Here is a 9,629-nt window from a genome sequence, read left to right as displayed (position 1 = left end):
GCCATTATAAGACTCAAGGGAGATTCCTGTCTTTGACTGGCTTCTCCTAAGAGTGAAACATGTCCTTAATAGCACACATTTGGAGCCTTTTTGGGATATTCTGAGTTGCATATGTTGGATGGATATGATACACTGATGGGAGCTATCTGATGATACAGATATTTAAGGACAGGTGAGCCCTAGGATCTTTGTATGGCTACACTTGACAATTCCAAATGAAAAGACCTTTTCCCACAGAAATCAGTTACTATTTGCTTAGTTCCTTTCAACTAGAGCCTCAGTGCTATGTTTCTTACAAAGACCAGTAACCTAGGAAAGGTCTACTTATTCTGCTAAGCACATCACCCAGTTATCAGAATCCCTAAACCTGCTGATTTGCCACCCTACCTTGATGAACAAAAGAGGTAGACCAGTTGTCTGTGCCCACATAATTTTATGTTTGGGTTCAGTGATTTGTGCTAATCAGACATGGGGCAAAATAAACTCCAAGCCCTTTAATAGAATGATCTCTCTTTATTTCACTTGGTTTGCCCCAGTGCTTGGCCCTCCATAAACTGTTGTTAACTGAAGGAATTACCGAACACATATATTACCAAGACCGAGGTGTGCCCGAGTCCCTATCATCATCAACCCAACTCTAGAGAGAGTAACTGAACAAAAGCTTATATTCTTACAGTTCAGTTTTATTTGGCTTAAAATAAAAGCCCCCATTTTTAGGGAGCAGCTTACAGCTTCCTGCCCACTTTCTCAGTAGGTAAGATGTTCATCTCTTAGTGGAAATTTCTTAGAGATGGGTTGGGAGTCAGTGCTAGTAGAGACCATTGCCAGTGTTAAGCACAAACCACAGCTCCAACAAGAACTAGGAGGTGAAGGTGAAGGATGGAGGGGAAGGGGCTGGGAGCATAATAGCTGTTTTCCAAGATCTACTTGGCTACAGCACTGTGCTGGGTTCATCTTGGGGTTTTTGAAATACCCAGGAGCGTTTGTTTTGTTTTGTGTTTTCCTAAAGGAGACACCACAGAGCAGGGGGAAGAGCATGGATTTCATAGCCCATGAATTTCAATTTGAAAATCACTCCCAACTTAATAACAAACTAGTGGAGTGGTCAGAAGACAGGGAGATCTGAGTTTGGGATTCTGGTTCAACCACTTAAATTACCTTGTGAGCCTATGCATGTTTCTAAACCTTTCTAATCCTCAGTTTCTTCGTCTGTAAAGTGGGGGTAAACCATACAATCTCCCAAAAGGCTTCATAGCCAGGGTCTGACATACAGCACGTGCTCATGAAAGCTGTGTTCAAGTTTAACCATGTGAGGATCATTTAACTTCTCTGACCCTCATTTATCTTCCTCCTTGTCTGTGCAATGCTGAGGACAACCTTAAAATGTTTACAAGGGGGTCTGGCACCTGGTGGCTCTAACAAACAAGTTATGATTAGTAATCTTAGTATTAATAGCATTATTAGTGTCATTACTATCAAATTTAATACTACTTAATACGAGTATGATTACTGGCTTTAGTGACAGTTTTAATAATATTTTAATAATCAGGAACGTGTAAGAGAGAAGATGCAATCAAGACGCATACCTGGTCTGGAAAAGTGATGATCCCAGGTATATTTTTATTATTTTGCATTTTTCAAATCAAATGTAAGTTCGCCTCAAACCTCACCCCTTCATTGCTCTCTTCTACCCTTTTGAGGTCATTCATCTCCTATTTTCAGATTGATTAAAAAGAGCAAGCCACAAGACCAGTGTCTGCCCTCGTTCCTCAGCTGAAGTGATTTCAGTTTCCTCTAAAATATTAGATTTTTCTCTGGCTTGTATTTACTATGCACAGATGCAGAAGGAGAATTACTCAAGTTTTGCAATAAAAATAAGCTTGGCTTTGCAAGCACCTGCTTTCCGCCGTTTAATAATGCCGAGCTCCCTTCTCCTACGTGCTTCTGTTTACTCTTCTGCAAATTATTTTTGTTCTCAGTTGACAAAGATAAATGATGGGATTAATATATATTGAAGAAGTCTCTGGGAACAGTATGCCAGCCCAGAGGAAGGGTGGGTATTATTTCCCTCAGGTAAGGCAACACAGCAAACTGGATTAAGAGTAATTTGCTGTGGGGCTTACAGATAATCATGATCCATTAGTGGTACACCATTTATGAAAATTGCTTTTTCTTAAATAAAAATTAGAATGACTTTCATTACCTTGTCAGGACTGAGCGGAGCCATCCGCATTTTTCCCCCAAGGGAAAACAAACCGCCAGTGACAAGGTTAAGATTTTTGATTTAACCTCAAAGCAATCTCCAAACTGTTGAAAGTAACAGTGAAAAAAAAAAATGTGTGGCAAGGAACTTCGGTCTGTAAGGCGCACGGATACTGTTGTACACTTAGAGCTGAAAACTAGAAAAGAAAATATTTGTCAGAACAAGAAGGAAACTGAATCCAGGCTTGTATCTTTTGAGGATTGTTTTTAGAATTACACACATTGGTGTGATTGAAGTAGAGATTTTGCAAAATGACGTCAAGACTTTCAAGACGATGGCATTTTTGTTTCAATCTCACCGAATCTTTTTGAGTTATAAAAGTTGTATTTTCAACCAACTGATTCAAATTTCATCTAAATATCTCCCTTATCTTGGCATCCCCAGCATCAAGTCCAGAGACTCACACAATTGGTCTGATGTGTCGTAAACCTTTATTTATGATCTTGGCTGTCCAATTATAGAACATTTTCTCCTTGTGAGGAATGTATCATTTATTGTTGAGCCCAAGATGAATGTTAAGACTTTTTAATATGTGGACAGATTTTTTAAAGTGCATTAATAATGATAGTGAAAAATGTCAAATGTTCTCATTAGTTAAAACTGTGGCAATGTTTTTACCTTCCCTGTTTTGGTGCCTGGGCAAAATAGTCTTCCTCTTACATTATATTTCCAATTCGCATCTTAGGGTGGAGTTGCCATCAGGTCAATACCTTCAAAGAGAAACAAAAAGAAGGTAGGGCCCAGCCATGCCCATACATTGTGCTTACACCAATCCTGGGTTTGCCAAGATCAAAGGCAGCTGTGGGTACAAGATTATGTCATGCGTGGTTGCAAAGTCATGGATCTCCTGCAAGAGAATTGGGGTGTGGATCATACGGATGATTCAGAAAAGAGAAAGGAAGACTTGTGCGTTCAGGGCAATTGGGTGAGGTTAGAATAACACACGTTTCTGCCCCAAGTTAACCATCAGGGGATTGGACTTCTCTTGAAATGAGAAGAGTTACCAACCAGATACATTTTAAAAATGGAAATTCTAAATCTCTCATTGTGGGCTTCCCTGGTGGCGCAGTGGTTGAGAATCTGCCTGTCAATGCAGGGGACACGGGTTCGAGCCCTAGCCTGGGATGATCCCACATGCCGCGGAGCAACTGGGCCCGTGAGCCACGATTACTGAGCCTGCGCATCTGGAGCCTATGCTCCGCAGCAAGAGAGGCCGCGATAGTGAGAGGCCTGCGCACCGTGATGAAGAGTGGCCCCCGCTTGCTGCAACTAGAGAAAGCCCTCGCACAGAAATGAAGACCCAACACAGCCATAAATAAATAAATTAATTAATTTAAAAAAATAGGCAGAAGAGCTGAGTAGACATTTTTCCAAAGAAGAAATACAGATGGCCAACAGGCACATGAAAAGATACTCAACATCGCTAATTATTAGAGAAATGCAAATTAAAACTATAATGAGTTATCACCTCACACCCATCAGAATGGCCATCATTAAAGTCTTCAGATAACAAATGTTGGTGAGGATGTGGAGAAAAGGGATTCCTCCTACACTGTTGGTAGGAACGTAATTTGGTGTAGCCACTATGGAAAACAGTATGGAAGTTCCTTAAAAAACTAAAAATAGTGTTACCATATGATCCAGCAATTCCACTCCTGGGCATGTATCCAGAAAAAACAAAAATACTAACTCAAAAAGATATATGTACCCCAATGTTGATAGCAGCACTATTTACAATTGCCAAGTCATGGAAGCAACCCAAGTGCCCATCAACAGATGACTGATGTAAGAAGATGTGGTAAATATATACAATAGAATATAACTTAGCCATAAAAAAGAATGAAATCCTGCCATTTGCAGCAATATGGATGGACCTAGAGAATATTATGCTTAGTGAAATAAGTCAGGCAGAGAAGGACAAATACTGTATGCTATCACTTATATGTGGAATCTAAAAAATAATACAAACAATTGTAGCAAAACAGAAACAGACTCACAGACATAGAAAAAAAAAACTATTGGGGAAGGGAAGGGGGAGGGGCAAGTTATGGGTAAGGAACTAAGAGATACAAACTACTATGTATCAAATAGATAAGCAGCAAGGATATATTGTACAACACAGCAAATTATAGCCAGTATTTTTTTCATAACTTTAAATGTAGTATAATCTATAAAAGTATTGAATCACTATACTGGATACCTGAGAGTAATGTTGTAAATCAATTATATTTCAATAAAAGGTAAAAATAAAGTATGTTGTTCCTGTGTCTTGCTTAAAAAGGTACATCATTTAAAAGTAAAGTATGATGTTTGTGCTTTTCTGCCCTTTCTTTTGGTGCTTGTCTTCCTGCTCAAGGACTCACTTCCCTGGTTCCCTGTGCCCCAGAGCTAAGCCCTCTCTGTTCTCATTTTGACTTTGGGAGACACAGAGCTGAGCTTATTCCCTAAGCAACAGCTGTGGTCCTCTGTCTGTTCTGTGTCCTCTCAATGCAGATGGGTAGGGATCTCTTCATCATCTCCTAGTGCCTGCAGACCAGAGAATGAGCTTGTTCTTGCTAAAATGTGCAAGAATTTATTGAGCTTGTATTATGATAATTAACATGTATTAAGGATTATAGTACTTAATTTTTTAAAGTGCTTTCATATATTGAAATCCAGAGCTGTTGTCTTGCCTAACCTGTATCCCTCCTTCTGGTGGAAGAACTGCCTTTGTCATTTAGGGCAGGGCTTGTGGTTTGACTGAGGTGGCTCGTCTACCAGGGATTAGCACCCCACCCAAGCCTGGTCATGGTCAGCCCACGGTCAGGGGTCTTCTGCTGAAAGAGACTTGTTCTCCAGGGTAGCCAAGAAGGAAAATCAAGTCTCAGGCTATTGGGATCCATTTTTCCTGCAGTGTGGGAGAACCGGTCCAGTGAATTCAACAGAGTAAAGCAGAGAGGGCCAGTGAGGGGAGAGCACGGTATCACTGGGCTGCTGGATCCTTCCATGCCTGCGTTCCCGTCTGGGTGAGCCAATCAATCCCATGTTCTGCTTCAGCAAATTTAAATTAAGTTTTTCTCCCTTCCAACTGAAAGAGTCCTAATGAATACATAATTTGACAGCTATTTACTAAGCTCATACTGTGTACCACATGCATAGTCCTAGATGTTTTGGTTCAAGAATCACTTTACTTATCACTATAAACTGGGAGGTAACGCTGCTCAACTTTAGAGAAATGTTAGACACATAGAAAAGAGAAGCAATGATAATATTAATAGTATTATTATTATTAAATTGAAAAGAAACTGAACAAAATTTAATAAATGTTTCTAGAATTAACAGGTTTTTTGGAGGTAGGAAAAAGTGAAGTTAAAAGCCACTTTAATGTGAGGCCAAGCAATTGTATACAGGTATAGAGTGGGTGAATGCTCAAAACCGTTAGGTTTGTTGATTCTAATTTCAGATTAAACTTGTTATAAACAACTGAACTCATGTAAGAATTAGTTCAGCTAAATTTCCTTGCCTTCCAAACTTGTTAAATGCATTGCTTTTAAATTCTAAATGGTATTCAAAAACCAGTTAATAAGAAGTGACAATATCTTAGAGGGTTTTTCTGTATCTATAGATCTATATATCTATATACACATGCATATGTGTACACACATATATACACATATTTATATGTTATAAAATTATATATAATTTATAATAAATATATAATAAAATTATTTACCATTTTGATTTAATCTTGTTCTTATTGACTTTGACGGGGATTTATCATTTCAAATCTTACATATTATGCTAATTTTGGTAGTTGATTTCTTTTCCTATTAAAGTGAACTAAAGTTGGTTAAGCTTTTCTTGTTTATAAAATAATTAAAATGAGAAAATAAAAGAATCACTTTACTTATGTTATCTTAAAGGGGGTAGTTTTATTTTTAACAACACTTTGAAAATCGGTCAGCTGAGACTCCAGGGAGTAATTATCTCCATTTCACAGAGGAGGAAACAGAGGCTCAGAGGGATTTATTTACTTTATTTTTTTATTTTTGACTGCATTGGGTCTTCGTTGCTGCGCTGTAGTTGTGGCGAGCGGGGGCTGCTCTTCATTGCGGTGCGCGGGCTTCTCATTGCGGTGGCTTATCTTGTTGCGGAGCACGGGCTCTAGGCGCATGGGCTTCAGTAGTTGTGGCACGCGGGCTCTAGAGCTCAGTCTCAGTAGTTGTGGCTCGCGGGCTCTAGAGCGCAGGCTCAGTAGCTGTGGCGCATGGGCTTAGTTGCTCCGTGGCATGTGGGATCTTCACGGACCAGGGGTTGAACCCGTGTCCCCTGCATTGGCAGGCGGATTCTTAACCAATGCACCAGGGAAGCCCTTCAGAGCGATTTAGCCACGTGCCTCTTTCCTTCTCCCCTTGCTCCCAGCACTCTCCCCTCCCCTCTCCTTTCCTCCCCACTGAGGTCTCCCGTGTCCTAGTTCTTCTCAGACACCTAGGATCGGGAGCTCCAATAGAGGACACTGTATGTAGAATCAGGGTATATTGTTCCCAAACCTGTCTCCACTTACAAATATACATGACCTGGATGAAGGTGTTTAACCTCTCTTAGCCTCAGTTTCTCTGTCTGCAGAATGGGGAGAATCCTTCCCCACATGCTTGTCAATGCCTGTCCCTCACATGAACTTTTGGCCCGTCTGGTTCACATTCTGCTTTTTGCTTTGAATGAGGTTTTCTAAGCACAATCGAATCCCCTTGTCCCAGCCTGCCTTCCGCGGATCTTGGAGCCAAGACGATCTTGTCCTCAGAGGCCGAGTCCTCTCCCGTGGCCCTCACTTCCCAGCCTGCTTGTGGAGGGAACGTGGCCTCAGGCTGTCTCCCCATCAGCAGCTTCGGCAGCCCGTGGGGCTTAGCAGAAATGCATGGTCTCAGGCCCCCAGGACCCTTGAGCCAGAGACCGCTTTTTAGCCGGACCCAGGAAAGGGGCGTGTGGGCACGAGGTGAGAAGCTCTGCTCAGACTCTGCGGTTTCACTGCATTGGTTCCCTGACTCTGCGTGAATCACACCTCAGTGCAGCTGATTTAAAAAGTGAGACACGCACATTCCATCCCTCCTGGACTCCTCCCTAAAGTTCAAATCACTTACTGGCGAGTCTCAGACATCAGGAGAAGCAGCAGGAAAGGGAGGGTCTTCCTACTGGATTGAACTTTGAAAGCTGGGAAGCATTAATAAGATGCAAATTAAAGTACTTGAGGGTTCTGAATCCAAGGAAGGGTGTTGACAGAAGCTGCTCTGGCTTTAGTGTGTAGGGCATGGAAGTGGAGGACACCGGGTCAGGAGAGCAGGGGTATTGCCCCCGGGGTGCAGAGTGAGGGGACCACCGAGCCAGATGACAGATCAGCATTTCCGTCCAGCTCCTCCTTCAATGTCCCTGTCCCCACCCCTGCGCCCTCAGCCTCCAGACCCCCGTGCAGAGGTCGGTCTGGTCCGACTCACCCCAGCCCACTTGCTCCGGGACCCGGGCTCCTGTCACTTCACTGTGGTTGAACCTGGGTGAGGAAAGCCAACCTGGGAGATGTATTCATCCTGGAATTTTAACCACCGGAGATGCTCAGGCTGAAGGAGTAGCCCCTGATGGGCCAGCCTGGGCTGCCCTGCGGCCGGGGGCTCTCTGTCCTCCCCAGGCCCCCTCCTCACCGGTTTTGGGTCACCCTCCTCCCAGTCGCTGTTGTCGTCTGGTTCCTGTGCCCCCAGGCCCGGGCTGGACTTGCCACCCAGTGTCTCCAAGGCCCCCTTCCCAACAGGGACCTCACTTCCCATCCGCTGGGGGACAGCAAGTGGGAAACGATGCCCCAATCAGTCTCTCTCGTTCCTGCCTGATGAACGGGCCTCTCACCTGGGAGCAGGGGCCGAGGGGCAGAGAAGGAGCAAAGCCCAGGGGTCAGCAGACGTGGGAACGATGGGTCCAGCGGGGAAGCAGATCTGGACATCCACGGAGCCGACCTCACATCACCAGGAGGGCAGACCCCAGCCCCAGCTGCCGGCCACAGGGCAGAAGTAACCTGTACCCCAACTCCCCCAGTAACGCTGGACCCCCTGCCTGCAAATGGTCTCAAACCCAGGGAAGCACTACACCCTGAGGCCTTCCAGACGCCTCAGTGAATAAGCCTGCTGACATTTTAGTAACTAAAATCATAGTCGAGTGAACTCACGACACTACCATCCCCACCTCAGAAGAGGTTACCTGCTCGCCGCTGGAGGGACGGAGGTGGGTAGTGCCTGTACATTTTAGTAAATGATCTGGAAATTGGTGCTTCCCCAGGCACCCAGGATGCTGGTCACTCCTTGGGCCCTGTGCCTAATGCCAGTGCCTTCTCACCCCACCTGGGTATTAGCATCACCCAGCGAACTTTCTCCAAGTGTGAAAACTGGGTCCCACCCCTGAGACTCCCATTCAGCTGGTCTGGGGCAGGGCCAGGAACTGGTATTTTTTTAAGCTCCCAGATAATGTCACTGGGCACACACCATCACCAACCCTTGCTCTGTATTCCTGGAATCTGGGTGGCGGGGAGGAGGCTAAAGGGAGAGAGGACCGAGGCCCAGAGAGGTTAAGCCACTCACCCAGAGGTCACACAGCTTAACTAGTCCCTGAGCCAGGACTGGCACCTAAGAGGCAGAATCCTCACCCAGCTGCCTCCAGGGAGCTCCCTCCGCCCCCTCTTCCCTCCCTTTTCCTGCTGTTGACATCTGGGGACATCCGTGGGCTCACTGTGGACCCTCAGAGCTTCCTGAGTCAAATGTTGGAATTAATTCCAGCTCCACCAAGTCAAGACCAGAGATCTCGGCCTGGGTCATCAGTGTCAAGGCCGGGAGCTGGCTTCCTGGGTGCAGTGCAGTGGGGTCTACCACAGTCGTGAGGAGGCCCCCAAAACAGTGAGGGAATCCTTGCTGCTTTGATTTCCCAGACACGGACCTTTGGTTAAATTTGGGGGTTACAAATTTAGAAAAAATAAGATTCCATATTCTGTCCCTTCCAACCTACCCCAAAACAGAGCTGCAAAGTGAATCTTGCAAAACTCACCGCTTACCTGCCTTTTTGCTGGCTCTCCATCACCTACAGGACAAAATCCTGACCCTCAGATGAATGTCCACTGCTCTCCTCTGGGCCTTAATGCTCAGCTTACTGCCCACCAGTATATTTCACAAACCTTCAGTGCCACCAAACCAGTCCATTCATTATTCCCCAGGTTCCCTTGTTCACACCATGTCTCAGGATTTAGAAAAATGAACTCTCCAGATGCATTTCTCTATCCTTCCTCTCTCAGTGACCTTGTAAAAGGCCACTGTCTCCACCAAATATCCTGCTCTAGACAGCAACTCTGATCCAAATTCCT

Source organism: Balaenoptera physalus (genome assembly GCF_965194825.1).
Source record: "Balaenoptera physalus genome assembly, chromosome: 16".
Classification (NCBI taxonomy): domain Eukaryota; kingdom Metazoa; phylum Chordata; class Mammalia; order Artiodactyla; family Balaenopteridae; genus Balaenoptera; species Balaenoptera physalus.
The sequence above is the reverse complement of the archived record's forward strand: the minus strand, read 5'-3'. Positions refer to the sequence as shown.